Genomic DNA, 17926 nt, shown 5'->3' with positions numbered 1-17926 from the left:
CACATTCCCATTCTACTCTGAGTGGGAAAAGAATGGGTTTCCTTCCCCTTTGGTCGTTCTCTGCTATGGATCTTGTTTCCAAAGCCAGAGTTTATTGAAGCTGGAGGCAGAACAGACTCCCCTACGCCTCTGCCCTGGCATCCCAGAGCTGAGCCTCAAGCTGCGCTCTCCTCTTAACTGCTGTAACTTCCAGAGAATCCTGCTGCTGCTACAGAGAAGATGATTGTGTTAATTGCCAGTGTTCACCTCATCCTGCAGCACACAGGAATGCTGCCAAGTTAACAACGGACCACATGCGACTGTGGCCAACCAAATCTTACCGGATGGTTTGCCTTTTCCTAGTCCTCCCCATGTCTTGGAATGCAAGCGTTTGCTCTTAGGCTCACATGGCCATCAATTCAAACACTAATTGGATGACCCTGTGGAGATATTTTAGAAGCAAAAAGCAGGGAAGCTAGCTCAAGTTTGACCAGGAACACGTAAACCATTTAACGCTTCCCTTTGCAGTATTATATAGATTAAATTTTTATTTACTTAACAAATATTTAATAAGCACCTACTATGTGCCATTAGCACAATGTGACATTGTACTAGGTACTAAAGAAAACCATAAGTATTTTAAAAATCTTCCTTGTCTGAGATAATTTGTAACAGCTACATATCATTAAAAATTCAATAGCCATTTTCAGAAGGAAGCTCTAAATACATCAAGTCCAGCTTATGTTGATATAATTATAAAATATCGGGTCTAGAAGGAGATTCAGTCTCAAGATTCTTGTCCAACTTCTCATTCAACCCTTTTATATTACTTCAAGTGGTCAGTGTTTTTTGTTTGTTTGTTTGTTTGTTTTTTGCACACATCTATGAATAAGATGCTCCTATAATAGCTACTGCACTTTTAGAAATCTAGAATTTCTTGAAAGAATCTCTTTTGCTTGAGCTAAACCTAGTCCCTCTTACAGCATTCATTTCTCCTTTCTGGGCCAATATGGAACAATTTTGCTGTAGCTTATAATTTTATATAAGCTGCCTTTATATCTAAAGTCGGACTTTTAATCCATAGTGGTAGTCTTAACACTAAGCACCTCTTCCCTCCTTGATTCCTTTAATTCCTGCTCCATCTTTCTGGTCACTTCCTGATGTCTGCTTTTATAGCCATATTCATACTGTCTTGCCTGAGACCAGATAGATGACAAAGATGATAGTGGTAAACTGAGAACCAAACCCATGTCCCCTGACTGCCAGCTAAGTGTTCTTTCCATGGTAACACGTCATTGCTCAGCCTGCCTCTTGGTAATAGGTGCTAGCCACATAGAGTTGCTATCAACCTTAAATTTAGAAACTATGATTACGTATAGAGTTTATTTGAGCAAAAAGCTGAGAATAGCCACTCAGGAAACACAGACTCCAAAGGAATAGAGTCAGTGCTCCAAAGCAGATAAGTGAAGGTTTCATTTATATAGGCAGAAGCAGAGTTTATAAGGGTTAAAACATTCTCCATCAGTACATATATTATAATGATTTAATTGGTTACAGCTTGCTGTAACTCAAGGAAGATTGCTGTGACATTCTATAAGGGGGGGTTCATGATCTCCAGGGGTCTTATCTTTGTCACTATTTGGTCTTTCCTAATTATTTACAAGAAAAAGCAAAAGTTGCAGCTAACTGCTATGTGACTCAGGCCACATAGCCACTTTCCTCTCAGGGCTCAAAATAGTTTAAAGTTCCAACACCTTCAGGTTTGAATTATTTAATTTTACATTCCCCTAATAAATTGGACTAAATGCTGCTCCTCATTAATGACAGTTTATCTTTCTCTGAGAAGCATTTCATAAGGGATGCATTTGGAGCATCAAGGAGGAAGTTGACTCCTTAGATAAGCCCTACCAACCCCAGAGTTCTATAGACAGCAAGATGGCACAGCCAGGTCCCTCCTTCCTCTCTCACTGCCATGTACCAGAGGTTGGCAAACGTCAAAAAGAGCCCATAGCCTGTTCTTATAAATAAAGTTTTATTGGAACACAGCCATGCCCATTCATTTACATATTATCTATGCCTGCTTTTTAAATTTGAAATAGAGTCAAGTAGTTTCCATGGAAACCATATATTCTTCAGAGCAGAACATTTTTACTATCTAGCTGTTTATAGAAATAGTTTACTGACCACTGCCATACAGAGGTATGAATTCTAAGAGTGATTCTGATAACAATCCTCACATTTTCGTTAATATGCCATGAGATCTCTTTACTTGACTCTATCAAGATATTTCTGGGTAATGTTCATTTAATTGTACACTTTAAATCAATACATGGTGTGAAAAGGTGCCAAAAGTCCAGTTTAGGTACAAAGAATATATATGCTGTGACATAATTTATGTACATTATAGAGAAGCAGTAATCAATACTATCTTATTTATAGATACATATAAATTTAGTAAAAATACAAAAATATGCACAATAATGATAATCACCAACTTTAGAGCTCTGGCACCTATACATGGGAGGGGGCAGGGCAAGAAAGAGTGGGAAGAAAGACATAGCTTTAATTTGTAACAAAAAATAAAAGTTTTGAAGAAAATACAATGGAATGCTAATATTGGCTACATTTGGCCTTTGCATACTTGGGAGTCTTGTGTCATTTTCTATATTTTTTTATGTTTTATATATATTTTTATATATATTTATGTATATTACATATATTGAAACTCAAAGTGAAGACAGGCAGGCTTAAGTAAGTCATTTAGAGTCTCTGCATTTTAGAGAAAACCCTTAAGTAGGAGGATTTCCAAAGTCTTTTGTGAAGTGTTTTGTTCCTCTATGGAAGAGGGTAACAGGGGGCAACAGGCATCACATTAATAGAGAGCAAGATTCCATTAAGACATTCTGGCTGGGTGTGGTGGCTCACATCTAAACTCCCAGCACTTTGGGAGGCCGAGGTGGGTGGATCATTTGAGGTCAGGAGGTCAAGACCAGATTGGACAACACGGTGAAATCTCACCTCTACTAAAACTGCAAAAATTAGTCTGGTGTGGTGGTGCACGCCTGTAGCCCCAGCTACTTAGGAGGGTGAGGCAGGAGAATCACTTGAACCGGGGAGGCAGAGATTGCAGTAAGCCAAGATTGCACCACTGTACTCCAGCCTGGGCGACAGAGCGAGACTCTGTCTCAAAAAAAAAAAAAAAAAAAAAAAAAAAAAAGGCATTCTGCTTGTTTAGAAACTTAATGCTCTGTATTCTAAATCCAGGCACACCTTGGAAATACTGTGAGTTTGGTTCCAACCAATGCAGTAAAGCAAATATTCAATACTTGCATGTGACACAATTTTTTTGGCTTCCTATTAGATACAAAACTTATACTTACACTATACTATAGTCTAATAAGTGTGCAATGGTATTATGTCTAAAATTTTTTAAAAAATACTTTATGACTAAAAAAATGCTAATGATCACCTGAGTATTCAGTGAGTAATAATGATTTTGCTGGTGGAGGGTCTTGCCTCGATGTTGATGGCTGCTGACTGATCAGGGCAGTGGTTGCTAAAAGGTGGGGTGGCTGTGGCAATTTAGAATAAGACAGTGAAGTCTGCCACATTGACTGACTCTTTCTTTCACAAAAGATTTCTCATGCAGTGCTATTTGATAACATTTTACCCACAGTAGAACTACTTTCAAAACTGGAGTCAATGCTCTCAAAACCTGCCACTGCTTTATCAACTAGGTTTATGTACCATTCTAAGTCCTTTGTTGTCATTTCAACAATGTTCATAGCATCTTCATGAGGAGTAAATTCTATCTCAAGAAACCACTTTCTTTGCTCATCCACAAGAAGCAACTTTTTATTCATTTGAGTTTAATCATGATATTGCAGCAATTCAGTCACATCTTCATGCTCCATTTCTAATTCCAGTTCTCTCGTTATCTGGAATACCCATCCCCTCCATTGAAGTCTTGAACTCCTCAAAGTCCCCATAAAAGTTGGAATCAACATATTTTAAATTCCTGTTTATGTGGGTAGTTTGATCCACTCCCATGAATCATGAATGTTCTTAATGGCAACTAGAATGTTGAATACTTTCCAGGAGGTTTTCAATTTACTTTGTCTGGATTTATCAGAGGAATTACTATCTATGTAGCCTTATGAGATGTATTTATTAAATAATAACTTGTGAGTCAAAATTACTCTTTGATCCATGGGCTGCAAAATGGATCAAAGTGTAATTTTGTGTTAGCAGGCATAAAAACAACATTAATGTCCTTGTACATCTCCATCCAAGTTCTTGGGTGACCAGATATATGGTCAATGAGCAGTAATATTGTGCAACAAATCTCTTTTTCTGAGAAGTAAGTCTTAGCAGTGGCTATAAAGTATTTAGCAAGCTATGTTGTAAACAGATGTGCTTTCATCCAGGTTTTGTTGTCCCATTTCTAGAACATAGGCAGAGTAGACTTTGGATTCTTAGGGTGGTAAATGAGTAATGACTTCAACTAAAAATAAGCAGCTGCATTAGCCCCTAACACGAGAATCATCCTGTCCTTTGAAGTTTCAAAGCCAGGCATTGACTTTTCCTCTCTTGCTATGAAAGTCCTAGATGGCATCTTCTAATATAAGCCTGTTTTGTCTATAATGAAAATCTGTTGTTTCAGGTAGCCACCTTCATTAATTATCTTCACTAGATCTTCTCTGAAAAACTTTCTATGGCTTCCAAGTTAGCACTTGCTGCTTCACCTTGCACTTTTACGTTGTGGAGACAGCTTCTTTCCTTAAATCTTGTGAACAAACCTCTGCTAACTTCCAACTTTTCTTGTGCAGCTTCCTCACCTCTCGCAGCCTTCATATAATTGGAATTGAAGAGAGTTAGGGCCTTGCTGTGGATTAGGTTTTGGCATAAGGGAATGTTGTGGCCGGTTTGATCTTCTATCCAGACCACTCAAACTTTCTCCATATCAGCAATGTGTGCTTTGCTTTTTTATCATTTGTGTGCTCACTGGAGTAGCAGTTTTAATTTCCTTGAAGAACTTTTCCTTTTATTCACAACTTTGCTGTTTGGTGCAAGAGGTTTAACTTTATGCCTGTCTCAGCTTTTGACATGCTGCCTTCCTCACTAAGTTTAATCATTTCTAGCTTTTGATTTAAAATGAGAGATGTGAGACTCTGTCTTTCACTTGAACACTTAGCAGTCATTGTAGGGTTATTAATTGGCTTAATTTCACTATTGTTCGTTGTGTCTCAGAGAATAGGGAAACCCAAGGAGATGGAGAGAGACAGGAGAATGGGTAGTTGGTGGCACAGTCAGAACACACATAATGTTTATTGATTAAATTTGCCATCTTATATGGACATGGTTCATCGTGTCCAAAAACAATTGTAACGGTAACATCAAAGAACACTGATCACAGATCACCATAATAGATGTAATAAGAAAAAATTTGAAATAATGTGATAATTACCAAAACGACAATTACACAGAGACATGAAGTAAGCACATGCTGTTTGAAAAATAGTGCCAATAGACTTGCTCAATACAAGGTTACCAAATGTAAATGTGCAGTATTTGCAAAGATCAGTAAAGTGACATGCAATAAAATGAGGCATGCCTGTACACATTCAATTACATACTCCTTTACACAATTCATTATAGCATTTGAAACTCTACTACTGTTTCTCAACCCAACTACAGGTATTACTGCACACAGTTTTTGATCATATCCTTTTGTCTCATTTTATACATCTATAAAACAATGAACACATCTTTTCTGCATAGTAAGCTCATATTTTATGAATTATTCTAGGGCCTTCATTTTTCTTGGAGATAATTCTAATTCAGTCTGCCTCTTTCCATAAAATGATTCAATAGCATTTCATAGAAATCAAGAAAAGAATATTTCTTCATAGTGCAGCACCAGGACATTTTTCTATCAGTCTTAAAAGTTTTCAGGAATGAAAACCCTAAAGCACATTGCTATTCCATCACCTAACCCCTAGCATTGCGTTGGTTACATAGCTGGAGGCAGTCAAAGTTTAATGTACATAATTACAATACACCTTTTTCTATATTGCAAGATTTCCTTGTTATAAAAAGATACTAAAAACTCATCTTAATCATTTTTCTATTCCCCAAGAGAGTTTAAAATTTTAATAGCTTCTAAGCAAGTGGATCTGAGAAAGGTTGTTTCAAAATGATTACACCAGTACTTCTTCACTGTGAGAGGTGTGATTTTTTTGGATCTAAATTGAGGTGGAAGTATGACTGAAGAGAAGTTAGAAAATTCACAGTTAAACCAAATAGAAAGGCCTAAAGCAATTCTCTGTTCTTTGTAAAATGAAGCTCCAAGGGTATTAATTTAAACAACAAAATATCTCCCCCAAATTAATAGAGAATAAAGCTGGATCTAGCCCAGTGGTGGTTGCCTAGCAACAAAGCTATGTGTTAGGAAAAGGATGGGAGTACTTCAGACATTGGGTATCACTTCAGGCATTGCGTTTCCTTGAAAAATGTGAAGAAACCTTTCTGCTCTTTTGAAATTGTCTGTTTAAAGATGCCTATGATCCATACCACATGCTAGGACACTCTTCCTCTTTTTAAGTCAGATTCACATTAAAATTCAGCTCAGTTGCCACCTCTTCCATGAAGCTTTCTCTGGCTATCCCCAAGGACCCTCAGACTCTGTACCATGTCTGCTTCCTCTGGGCTCCCCTCACCTTCTGCATTTCACTACCTTTGCTCTTCTTTAAATGTTTAGTAGAATTCAGCAGTGAAGCCACTGGGTCCTTGGCTTTTCTTCACTGGGAGACCTTTTTATTGTGGCTTCAATCTCATTACCTATTATTGGTCTGGTCAGGTTTTGGATTTATTTGTGGTTCAACCTTGGTAGGCTGTATGTGTCTATGAATTTGTCCACTTCTTGTTGGCACTTATCATGGTGTCCATCACTTATCATGAAATCATTAGCTTGTTCATCTCTCTGTTAATGTGCCCAACCAGATTATAGTTAGGGACTGTCCCTTCCTTTTCTTTGTATCTCACATGCATAATCTCATGCTTTGTAAAGGCCCTAGTACAGTTTGTTGAGTGGATGGGTGGATGGATGATGAAGAAGTAAATGAACTAATGAATAAATTAGAAAATCAGACTTCAGTAAGAATATGATCTATAATCATGGCTGTATTGAGGACTCTAATATGTGTAAATGTAATGGAATAACTCCAATACATACCGCTGTGAGGGATTTTTGTGATAAGCCTGTCTCAAGTCATGTTCAGAAAAGTTTATTTGAATTAAGTCGTCTTTTCCCTATTTTCTGTTCTCTGCCCTACAGGCTGCCTGAGCAATTGTGGCTGATTCGTGAAGCGAGTTCCCATTATCATCCAATTGGCCCTGATCTCGCATCCCAAGGTAGGCATGCCTGCCTGCTTCTCCCTGCTTATCGGACTTTGCCTGTGGCTTATTGCTCTGTTTATTATAACTCAACTGCTGCCTCTCCCCTTTCATTTTGATGTGAACTATTCTTCATCTCAGGTTGGCACAAGGAAGTTTTCTTGGTGGTACTCTTGAATCCCTGTAGCTGTTAGCATCTTTATTTATGACTGTAATAACCTTAGAACTCCCCTGGATAATCCTCAAAAAGGACATTATACATGGGGCTGTTTCCTGAGGTAGAGAGCTATAAAGGGAGCTGATTTATCATATCCAAGTCTTCATATCCAAGTTTTTGAAGGCATTTTGCCTTAATAAGGGTTCTGGCAGGAAGCAGATGATACACAGCTGTGTAGTTTCAAGAGCACTTTAGAAAGAGATTCTTTACCATGGCATGGTCAGAATGTGGGAATGCCAAAAGGGTTTGGGTACCACCTTGGGGCTAGAAATAGGCTGGGCCTGAGTGGGGAAGGGAAAGGAATAGTTACTAAAACCTAAAGAAAAATAAATGGAGAGAAAGAATGATAGCTGTTAGGAGGAATGCCAGGGTGGAAGGAGCATGCGCTTTGTTAAAACCCATGGAGACTCTGGGGAATGCATGGCCTAAACATGCTCTTTTCCACCCCTTTGGTCTCCTGCGAAATGTGCTCCAATGGCCAACCGCACTGGAAGTGGTCCCACTGGGCAGCCTCTTGGGGAACAGAGAAGGGTGAAAAGCAGTGGAAATAGGATCTGGAAGGAGAAGTAGAAGATACACTGTACAGCCCCCAGAAGAAATGCAAAGATAATGGTGCCTGTACATGGGAGGCATGCCTCCAATGACTTCACTCCAAAATAATTTTGGGGAAAGTATGTTGATATTTCCTTATGCATTTTTAATTGCTTCTGAAATTTTTTGTTATCTTGTTCCTAACTGGCACTTGATCTTTACTAATTTGTCCTCTTAAAGACTATAACCCTCTACAAAAACAAATAAACACAAACACCCTTTAGCTTCCTGTTACCTCAAGGATAATGTATGACTTGATTGTGTTGAGCTTTTTGCCTTAGCTGGTTTGCTAACAAATCAAGGTTCTCTGTGCATGCCAGGTTACAAATATGGATCCAATGGCTTTTCTATCAGTAGAGCTAAGAAATTTAAAACCAGAATAAGCAAAAAACTTTAAGGCTCTAGAGATTTGCTTCATAACTTGATTTAATTAAAGTCAATTCCTATATTAAAAGGAGACATATTTCTGATTTAATATTTTTCCCTATTTTTCTCTTAAGGAGGGCATCTATAACTTTTTTTAATAATTGAAAGTATTAGATGGGTTTCAAATCATTTGCTCTATCATCATTTCTTTGAAATCAGTCTTTCCTGTTCATACCTAGTTTATAATGTAAGCCTGCTGATTTGTAGAAGAAATTAACGATCATGAGGTTATTTTGAAATTCAAGGAGTTAAATTGATGTAAAGGAGTTAGAGTGCTGCCTCGATGGAGCAAGTACTCAATATGTGGTCCCTGTTTTTTCGTGGACCTTCTTGTATCATGTTCGTGTAAGAACATGGAGATCAGAAGACTATTCTTATAGCAGTATTCAAAAAGATTAGACCAACTAGTAGGATGATTTCTTAGGGGACAGATACGAGGTTTTACTCCAGAAGATTCAGTCTTTGGGAGTCTTTTCCTTGGGAGCTAAATGATGGATATTGGAATACTACAAAGCAGAATAACAAATATTTGCTTTTCCTTTCTTCTTCTGTGATTGTCCTGAGCCGGAAGAAGTAACAAATTATATGGTCATTTTGGTATTCTCTGGCCATTCTTTTGGGTATCTTGCCTGATTCCGTTATGCCTTATACATTTTAAAATGTGATTGAAGTCTCCATACTGTTATATTCCTGAGTCCAAGAAACATAAAATGAAACATTGAGTGGAAGCCTGTATTAGCTAGGATTCAGTTCAGCCATATATTTTTTAAAAAACATCAAATAACAATGGGTTAAATAAGACAAAAAATTGTATTTTCTCTCACATTCAAGATGTCTAGTTGTGGGCATTCCAGATATGGTATGGTAGCTCCATATTTATCAAGGACCCAGGAGTATTCTCTGTTTCTGCTCCTCTATCCTTAGTATGACACTCATCGTAGAGGCCACCTTATGGTCATGAGATGGCTATTGTAGCTTCAGCCATCACGTTCAATTGAAAGGAGTAAGGGGCAAACAGTGTGGTTTCACACTGAGTGAGCCCCCTTTAAAGTGCTTTTTAAGAAGCCCCACACTTCTGCAACTTTTGCCTACTATCCCCAGGGAAGACAGGAAATACAGGTTTCATCTAGAGTTTGTCAAAAAGCCATTCACAATGTGGAGGTGCATCCACACCATCTTCGTAAGCTGACCATGTTTGAGCTATATTTGCAGTTATTTTACATAGTCGTGGGCAAACTGCACTACGTGAGCTAAGGAATCAGACCAATCTGTGTTTGAATCCTGGTTCTCTCTGACCTTTACTATCTGGATGTCCTTGAGCAAGTCAGGTTAACTTCTCTGAGACAATTTGATCAGGTCAAATGAAGATAGTAAGAGAGCCTACTTAAAGCAGTGGTAAGAACTGAAAGAGCATATATATACACAAGTTGTAACCCAATTAATAATTTTCAAAATGTGTACTTGTAATTTTATTTCTTTTGATTATGGTCAAAAATTGTGCCAGCCTCAACAAATGATATTTGAAAGCTGACAACACAGCAAGCTTTCAAAGTATCTACAATTAATAAATCAGAAACTCAAAGAGGCTAAGTAACTTGACTAAGCTTATGTAGAACCAAAATACACTCCCCTCCCTCAATAAACAACAAAAATAAAGCCCAGTCCTTTCTGACTTGAATAATTGCCCTTTTTCTTTCCAAAGTACATTGTCTCTTTCAAACTCAGGTTGCAATTGGCTACATAATATATATAGGTTTATGTAATGACAAACTGGGTTCTAATCGCATTTTACTTCACTGATTGAATTCACTCAGCAACTATGGAGAACTTCCAGAGATGGGGAAGTAGGGCTTCAAGCCAAGACTTTAGGCTGGCTATGTCCTGGAAAAAAGAAGCAGACCCTGCTATAGCAAAAAAAAAAAAAAAAAGTTTATCTGCTCAAGGCACAAAGCCTCCTTGGGTCCTGATAATATACGTACCCTTTGACTTAACTAACCTGGTTGGGTGGCCAAATCCTATTATTTTCTGTATTCTGATGTCAATTCAATTTGAAAAATGTAAATGAGGCTTGCTCATCAAAACAAGTTTAGGAAAAATTTGAAAATAAATAAATGGGAAATCTGCTGTGCTACTCATAAGTAGAGTCAGACTAACATTTTGCATTTTTAAGGAAATATTCAATGACTATAAGAGTTGCATAGATGGTAAAGGGTGCTATGATAGAAAAGTCTGGGATTCTGTTAGTGCAATAAAAGGTGTGACAAAATTGACAAATGGGAGTTGAGCAAGAAAAGCAATTTCCAAGCTGGGACCTGAAGAATAAATATGAATTTATCAAAGAAACAGTGGGTGGAAGAATGTTCCTAGCAGAAGGGATAGTGTATGTCTCTGACTCTTGAGTTTTGACTTCTGGACACTTATTCCCTGATTAATTTTACCCTTACTTCTGACTCTTGCCTTGACTCTGCAAAGGCTGGCTTTTAGCCTTCTGGTAGCCCACCATCAAGCACTGAGGCCACCACCTTAAACGCCTTTCCATTGGAATTATGTCCATTGGAAGCCACTGTTAACAAACCAATCTACAGGACTGTCCTAAAACAGAAATGGCAGCTAGGCTTCATTTCCTGTGCCAATGTTAATAGCTTTTTTGTGGCAGCCTGGACAAATCAAAAGGATACTGAGGACCAATAGAAAGTGTCTCACAATTAATTAGTGAGGTTTCCCTAGTTTAGAAACAGAGAGTTCTGACACACAGGCATTGGCATTCTTGGGTCCAACACTCTCTTCCCTGCCTTTCTATTATGCTTGAATGAAATTAGGAAAAATGTCAAAGAAGAAGCAGGGTGCAGGCCAGAAAGCACTGATGCTAATAATGCCTGGCATCTCTTGCCTGTACATATCCAACTTCCGCATTAAAAATTTGGCTCCTGCTAATAAAAAGTTGTCTGTAAGTTCCCTGGGCCATCTCAATGGTCGCTGCATTTACAAGCCCTTTCAGACACCCAGCTGCTGCTCCTAATTTACTTTCTGACAATAAAACACCTGCCTCCTATGGGAATGGCTGGGGGAAGTTGAGAATACTGTCAGTAGTCACAGACTTGAGGTTGCTATCAGTCTGAATAGACTGGATGCTAGGATCCCTTCCCCAAAACAAGCTGAAACCAGCCCAATAGTCCCACAGACAGTCGTTCTGGGATAAACATAGAAATTGACCCTTCTGGTCTTAAAACTTGAAATTTCATTTGTTTTATTTGAGTTCCTTCCTCAGGAAATAACTTTCAGGCCTCTTAAAAAGGTATCAAAGAACTGAAACTCACCAGATCACCCCATCTAGACAATGAGATGTGGGAACACTCATTCATCATGATTGTTTCCTTGCCCCATCCCTAGTTCCTGTTTTCTTACACATTGTTACATTTCTTCCCTACTATAGAAACCCCTAGTTTTAGTCAATCAGAGAGATGGATTTGAGACTGAGCTCCTGTCTACCCAGCTTCAGGGCACGGTTAAAGCCTTCTTCCTTGGCAGGACGAGTCGTCTCAGTCATTGGCTTTCTGTGCAGCAAGCAGCAGGACCTAGACTGAACCCCTGGTGTTTTGGTTACAAAGCTACAGGCAACAGTCTCCTGTTGTGGAAAAAAATGTATTCAAAATATTTCTCTGCTTAAACATTTTTATTGTTGCCTGCTCACTGACCATTCTAGGTCCTCCATCTTGGACTCTCCATTCCAGCAGTAAAATCAACTGAAATGTGCTTTCTGCCTCATTATTTGACCGTCTGTACCTTTCTGCATTCAGTGGTCTTTACCTAGACCCTTTTAAACTCCCCTTTGTCCATGTCGTAATTCCTGTGCAGACTCCAGACCTAACGTGAGCATGCTCATCTCTGCAACCTCTGTCTGCCCATCCCACTCCGTTCACCTTTCTCTCATCAGTGCCATCTCTACACTTTTTATAGATTTATAATGTACTTTTATTATTGCCCATATTGCTATGTTGGTTGTCAATACATCGTACTCCCTAGAAGACAGTGAGTTTTTTGAGAGTTTAGAATTTTCTTCTATAGCATATGATTTATTTGACCACCTTCATCTTTTAACAGGCATTTAAGTCAGGTCTTTATCACCTCAGATATTGAAGTTAACTGAATAACTGAGAAGAAGAAACACTAAATATTCTGTTTTTGTACACTTTTGACTGGGCCCTGTGTATGTCTGTAGGAGTGAGGAGATTTTGGGTTAATCAAAGATAGAGATGCCTATTCCATATGTTTATCATTGAATTTTCTTATTTCATAGATTATAGTCAGGAAAAGAAAGGCCAGGATTAAAAAGTAAACATTTTGAGTTACCTTCCTGTGATTTGGAGGAACATGAGGACATTTATTTTTCCTTTGAATTTTTACCAAGAGTTTTCATTTTTACTTATCACAACAGGGTTCCAGACAACATCATGCATACTCATGTTAATTGAATTATTCTGATTGCTCATGAGTTAATATTGTCTTATTTCATCTTTCTAGCTCATTAACTAATAACCAACATCTAAGTAATTAAGGTATTTAGAAAATGTCATTAAGTGCCATTGAATTTTCTCATCCCCAAGTTTCTTGAACAGTTGGGAAGAAAACACTTAACCCCGGCCTTTTGTTACCTTCCTGTCCCCCTGGATTTTTCCCAATGCACTGGGCTAGTTTTCTCACTGTGGACTCTTGAGGCTGTTTCTCCTGTTAACTTTTGTGCTGTTTGGAAACATGTTGTCAGAGTCAAAAGAGAGGAAGGAAGAAGATCGTGGGATCTCACTTGTCTAAACACGCATATTTGTTTGCTTGTCTTATTAGCATTTGATAAAGACAAATATAAGTATATCCCAAGTGCCCCAGATGCCATCAGCCTCTGCTAGAGAATAAGGTTAAAATGTATTTTTTAAATATCAAAATTAAGACATGAGTCCCCAACACATTTGGCTGCAAAAAGCCCTGTCTTGAGATTTTATTCCTTAGGTCTCTCTGGTCATCCCCAGCAAATGCTTACATATTCTACAAATTCATCCCACTGGTTCTCCTGCCCACTGTCAGGCTATGGATTCCTGTCTCTTCTGCTATTGGTTGCATCATACCATCTCTCTGGTCACTCAGGCAGTGGGGGCTCCCTCCGTAACTATACCTGGGCTTGGCTCTGTGCACAGCCTCTTTTCTTTAGTTGACTGTACACACAGCTAATAGTGGGCAAAGAAAGCTCTGCAATTTTGAAAGACAACTTCAGCACAGAAATAGGAAAGGGATACCAGATGCAGCAGAACTCGGGGTCCGGAGGCAAAATCCTCCAAAGGCAGAGCTGAGTTGCTGCCATAGGGAAGTATGTCCAGCAAAGCCAAAACTATTTACCATCTGGCCCTTTACAGATAAAGTGTGCATATTATTGCTCTATCTGGTTCCAGGTCTGGGCAAATGTCTTGATTCTTGGATTTGCCAAGTGGACTCATTGCATTCTCAATATAGAGTATTTTATGTGTATTTGTCTATTTTCACGCTCTTATAAAGATGATACCCAAGACTGGGTAATTTATAAAGAAAAGAGGGTTAATTAACTCAGTTCCTCATGGCTATGGAGGCCTCAGGAAACTTACAATTATGGCAGAAGGCAAAGGAGAAGCAAGTACTTTCTTCACAAGGCAGCAAGGAGAGAGAGAGCACGCAAAGCAAGAAGTGCCACTTTTAAACCATCAGATTTCATGAGAACACACTTATTATCATGAGAACAGCATGGGGGAAACTACCCCCATGATCAAATCACCTCCCACCAAGTCCCTCCATCAACATGTGCAGATTACAGTTGAAGATGAGATTCGGGTAGGGATACAGAGCCAAGCCACATCATCATGTTCTAGTCAGAACTCTTTCAGTAACATAATTGAAATCCAAATCAAACAATCTAGAGTGAAATAGTAGAATTTCGGCTAGTAATTGGAAGGTTAAAGGCTAATTAGCATTATGCACAGATGGATCCCAGGAGGCAAGTTATGTCATCAAAACTAATTTTCCTACTTTCATCTCTCAACCTTGTTTTTGTCTCAGGCACTCAGGAGTCTCAAGCTTAGTAGGTGTCCAGCTATCCCAACTGAGTGGAATAAGTCCAGCCAAAATCCCAGCATTGCGTGTAAAAGGACCATTATGTATTGTTTCACATTCTCTAATATTCTGGCCAGGAGGTGAAATTTGATACCTTGCTTGAAGCAGATAATGAGTGCTTCCCTGTGGCTGGAACTGAAGTGAGCCCAACCTAAATTATAGGAGATGATAATGAGGGATAGATCTAGTTCCCCAGGATTAATTTGTTTTCCTCCAGATTAAGGGTGAATAAATGTTAGTTGGTAGTTAAGATGTATCCACTACCCTGGCCAGTGGGTGTTCTATATGATGGCAAAGAATTAAGAGAGGCAGAGAATCCATTGGCCTGGTCCTTCTAGATTTCTGCCTGGTAGTTTCTGTTCTGATCCAGTGACTGGCCCAGTGAGGAAGGAACATTTGGTGGCTTCTGAGTGCCTACATAGTCTCTCAATTCTGAATCCTTGCACAGACATTTCAAGCTCAGAGCACTGTGCAATGTGACGTCGCCCCAAGAGTTTCTCCAATATCTATGCTATAATTTCTAATTTTCTAATAATAATGCCTCATAGCAATAGATCATACCATGACTAATACCTAACAAGGAGATATGGTTGGCACTACCCATTCTCCCTCTTCTGCCAAACCAACCCCAGGTTATTAATGTAATAGCTTTGGTTGAGAAAATGTAATTATTTATCATGGATAGAGAAATGTGCTCATTTTAAAAGTTATCTTTTTTTTTTGTCATTAAGTCACTCAGTTAATGCTTTCATTCATAAATACTTTCAGTGGAAACAAAGCCACAATTTCCTGTCCCTTTGCTCTTTATTCACTTGAAATGATGATGTCCCAGGATACTGCAGCTCTTCCAGTTCACAAATTAACCTACTCAGAAGTAACCCCGGGCTACCTCATCTCTCTCCACCTACTCCAGCACCTTTTTCATGGGGCAGCCAGGGTGTAGGGATTTTCCAGAGCTCTTCATGATTCTGGAAACCACTGATTCAGACAGTTTTCCTGCTTGACACTTCTGAATCCTTCTAAGCCCCACCCCAATCACAGAGGTAGCTGCCACCTTCGTTTTTTTTGTTTGTTTTTGTTGTTGTTGTTGTTGTTTTGAGATGGAGTCTCGCTCTGTCGCCCAGGCTGGAGTACAGTGGCATGATCTCAGCTCACTGCAACCTCCACCTCCTGGATTCAAGTAATTCTTCTGCCTCAGCCTCCCGAGTAGCTGGGACTACAGACGCATGCCGCCACACCCGGCTAATTTTTTATATTTTAGTAGAGACGAGGTTTCACCCTGTTGCCCAGGCTGGTCTCGAACTCCTGAACTCAGGCAATCCACCTGCCTTGGCCTCCCAAAGTGCTGGGATTACAGGCGTGAGCGTCTGCACCCGGCCTCTTTCTGTTTTCATTGTACTATTGCTATGACTTTCCAGGCTGTTTGGCAATAGCTGATTTACTACTCTGCCCCCTTTGCTAAATAGTGCTTCCTGGAGGCAAGGACTCTGTCTATTCCTCATTGTCTCTTCAGCACTTTGTAGAGTGCCTGGAACAAGATAGATATTTTATAAATCTTAGCTAAATGAGATGCTCTCAAACCATCCTCTCAAATATGCTATTATCCAGGCATTATTATAATCATTTCCCTCTTATCAATGTGGAAATTAAGGCTCACAGATATTGAGTGCTACATTCAGAGTCTGACTTGAACCCAGAGCTTCTGAACTCAAGGCCATTTTTCTTTTCAGAACATCTGTCTGTCTCCATGGGAAAGACTGATAAAATTTATAAAATTTTGTTAGACTGAATTATATGAAATTGCAGGTTAAAAATGTTCAAAAATGAGTAAGTGCATATGCTTCATTGTGGCCTTTATACAGGATGTGACTTTTTATTAAAAGAGACTTAGACCCCGTACTTAAAAAAATGGAGTGAAAATCTCAATGGACTTGGTCAGAACAAATGTGCCTGGAAGTCTGGTGAGCAGAAACTCAGACCCATGAACCCTTACAGTACAGCACAGCACAGACTTTAATGAAGTGCTTCATAGGATGAGTTTAGTTTAATGGCTGTGTATGGACATTACACTCTGGAGTGACGCTTTTTTTTTTTTTTTTAAATCAACTCATGGAATCATGAGTTGGAAGTCAGCTCCATCAACCCATGGAGTCATGGAATCCTGAAATCTCCAACTTCTCGTGGAGTCAGGTCATGGAATGACTAGTTGAAAGTCCTTAATTTAGGTTTCAGATAAGTCACCACCTTATTGTGTGAACTCCTTAAAGCCTGTCATCTCTGTGAGCTTCACTTTCTTTATCTGCAAAATGGGAGAACAATTCCTGTTTAACCAGGTTACTCTGAGGTTTAAGAAAAGACATTATCCATTAAAGGCCTCATAAAATAAAAAGTAGTATACAGTCACATGATGATTTTGTTGTGGCTTTGCCCTACCTAGAAGAAAAAGAGCCAGCACGCTCAATAAACACAGTATTAAAATATAAATCCTTGAGTGAACAACCTAGATGTCCTTAATGATAATACATGAGCATCCTCTTTTTAATATAAGGCCCCCTCTGGCATGAATAGATTGCTACAGCCACTTCATTTTCCATCTTTCCAGCAGATTAACTACTTGTCTGAACTCCTGAAACAGGAATGATGAGCCTCTGAGGAGATGAAGGAACTTCCTGATTAACTCATCTGTTTCATCTCTCATAATGAGAAGTTACCACTGTGCCCAGAGAGCTGTGCTTCTCTGAAGGGCTGCATTTTATACATTGGCAGGCAGGCAATCAGGTTTACAACTGATGAATTTATTACCTAAGGGCTGGGGGAAGAAATGACAGTGGGAGTTAAAACATTTTATTTTAAAAAAATGCACACATTCATGATGCCATCTCTATTCTTGTATATTTTGGGCACTCCTCTAGACACTTGAGAGTATGTCTCAGAATCTACAAGGAATTTAATTTAAATAAATTTACAAGATAGAAAACAAGCAACCCCATGAAAAAGTAGGCAAAGACATGAACAGACACTTCTCAAAAGAAGACATTTATGTGGCCCACAAGCATATGAAAAAAAGTTCAACATCACTGATCATTAGAGAAATGCAAATCAAAACCACAATGAGATATCATCTCATGCCAGTCAAAATGGCATTTATTAAAAAGTCAAGAAACAACAGATGCTGTTGAGGCTGTGGAG

At 38.9% G+C, this 17926-nt stretch overlaps 1 long non-coding RNA gene across 2 annotated transcripts in view; it reads left to right on the top strand.

The window, feature by feature from the left end:
* Nucleotides 1-17926, top strand: part of LOC112425903 (uncharacterized) — a 537838-nt gene that overhangs the window by 490240 nt on the left and 29672 nt on the right. For both annotated transcript variants that reach the window (XR_011620212.1, XR_011620213.1), the window contains exon 6: nt 7316-7392. This is a non-coding gene — a long non-coding RNA (uncharacterized lncRNA). The remainder of the gene's footprint in view (nt 1-7315; nt 7393-17926) is intronic.

This window comes from Macaca nemestrina, chromosome 2 (assembly GCF_043159975.1).
Source record: "Macaca nemestrina isolate mMacNem1 chromosome 2, mMacNem.hap1, whole genome shotgun sequence".
NCBI lineage: Eukaryota > Metazoa > Chordata > Mammalia > Primates > Cercopithecidae > Macaca > Macaca nemestrina.
Note: the sequence above shows the minus strand (reverse complement) of the source record. Positions and strands in the feature narration are given on the sequence as shown.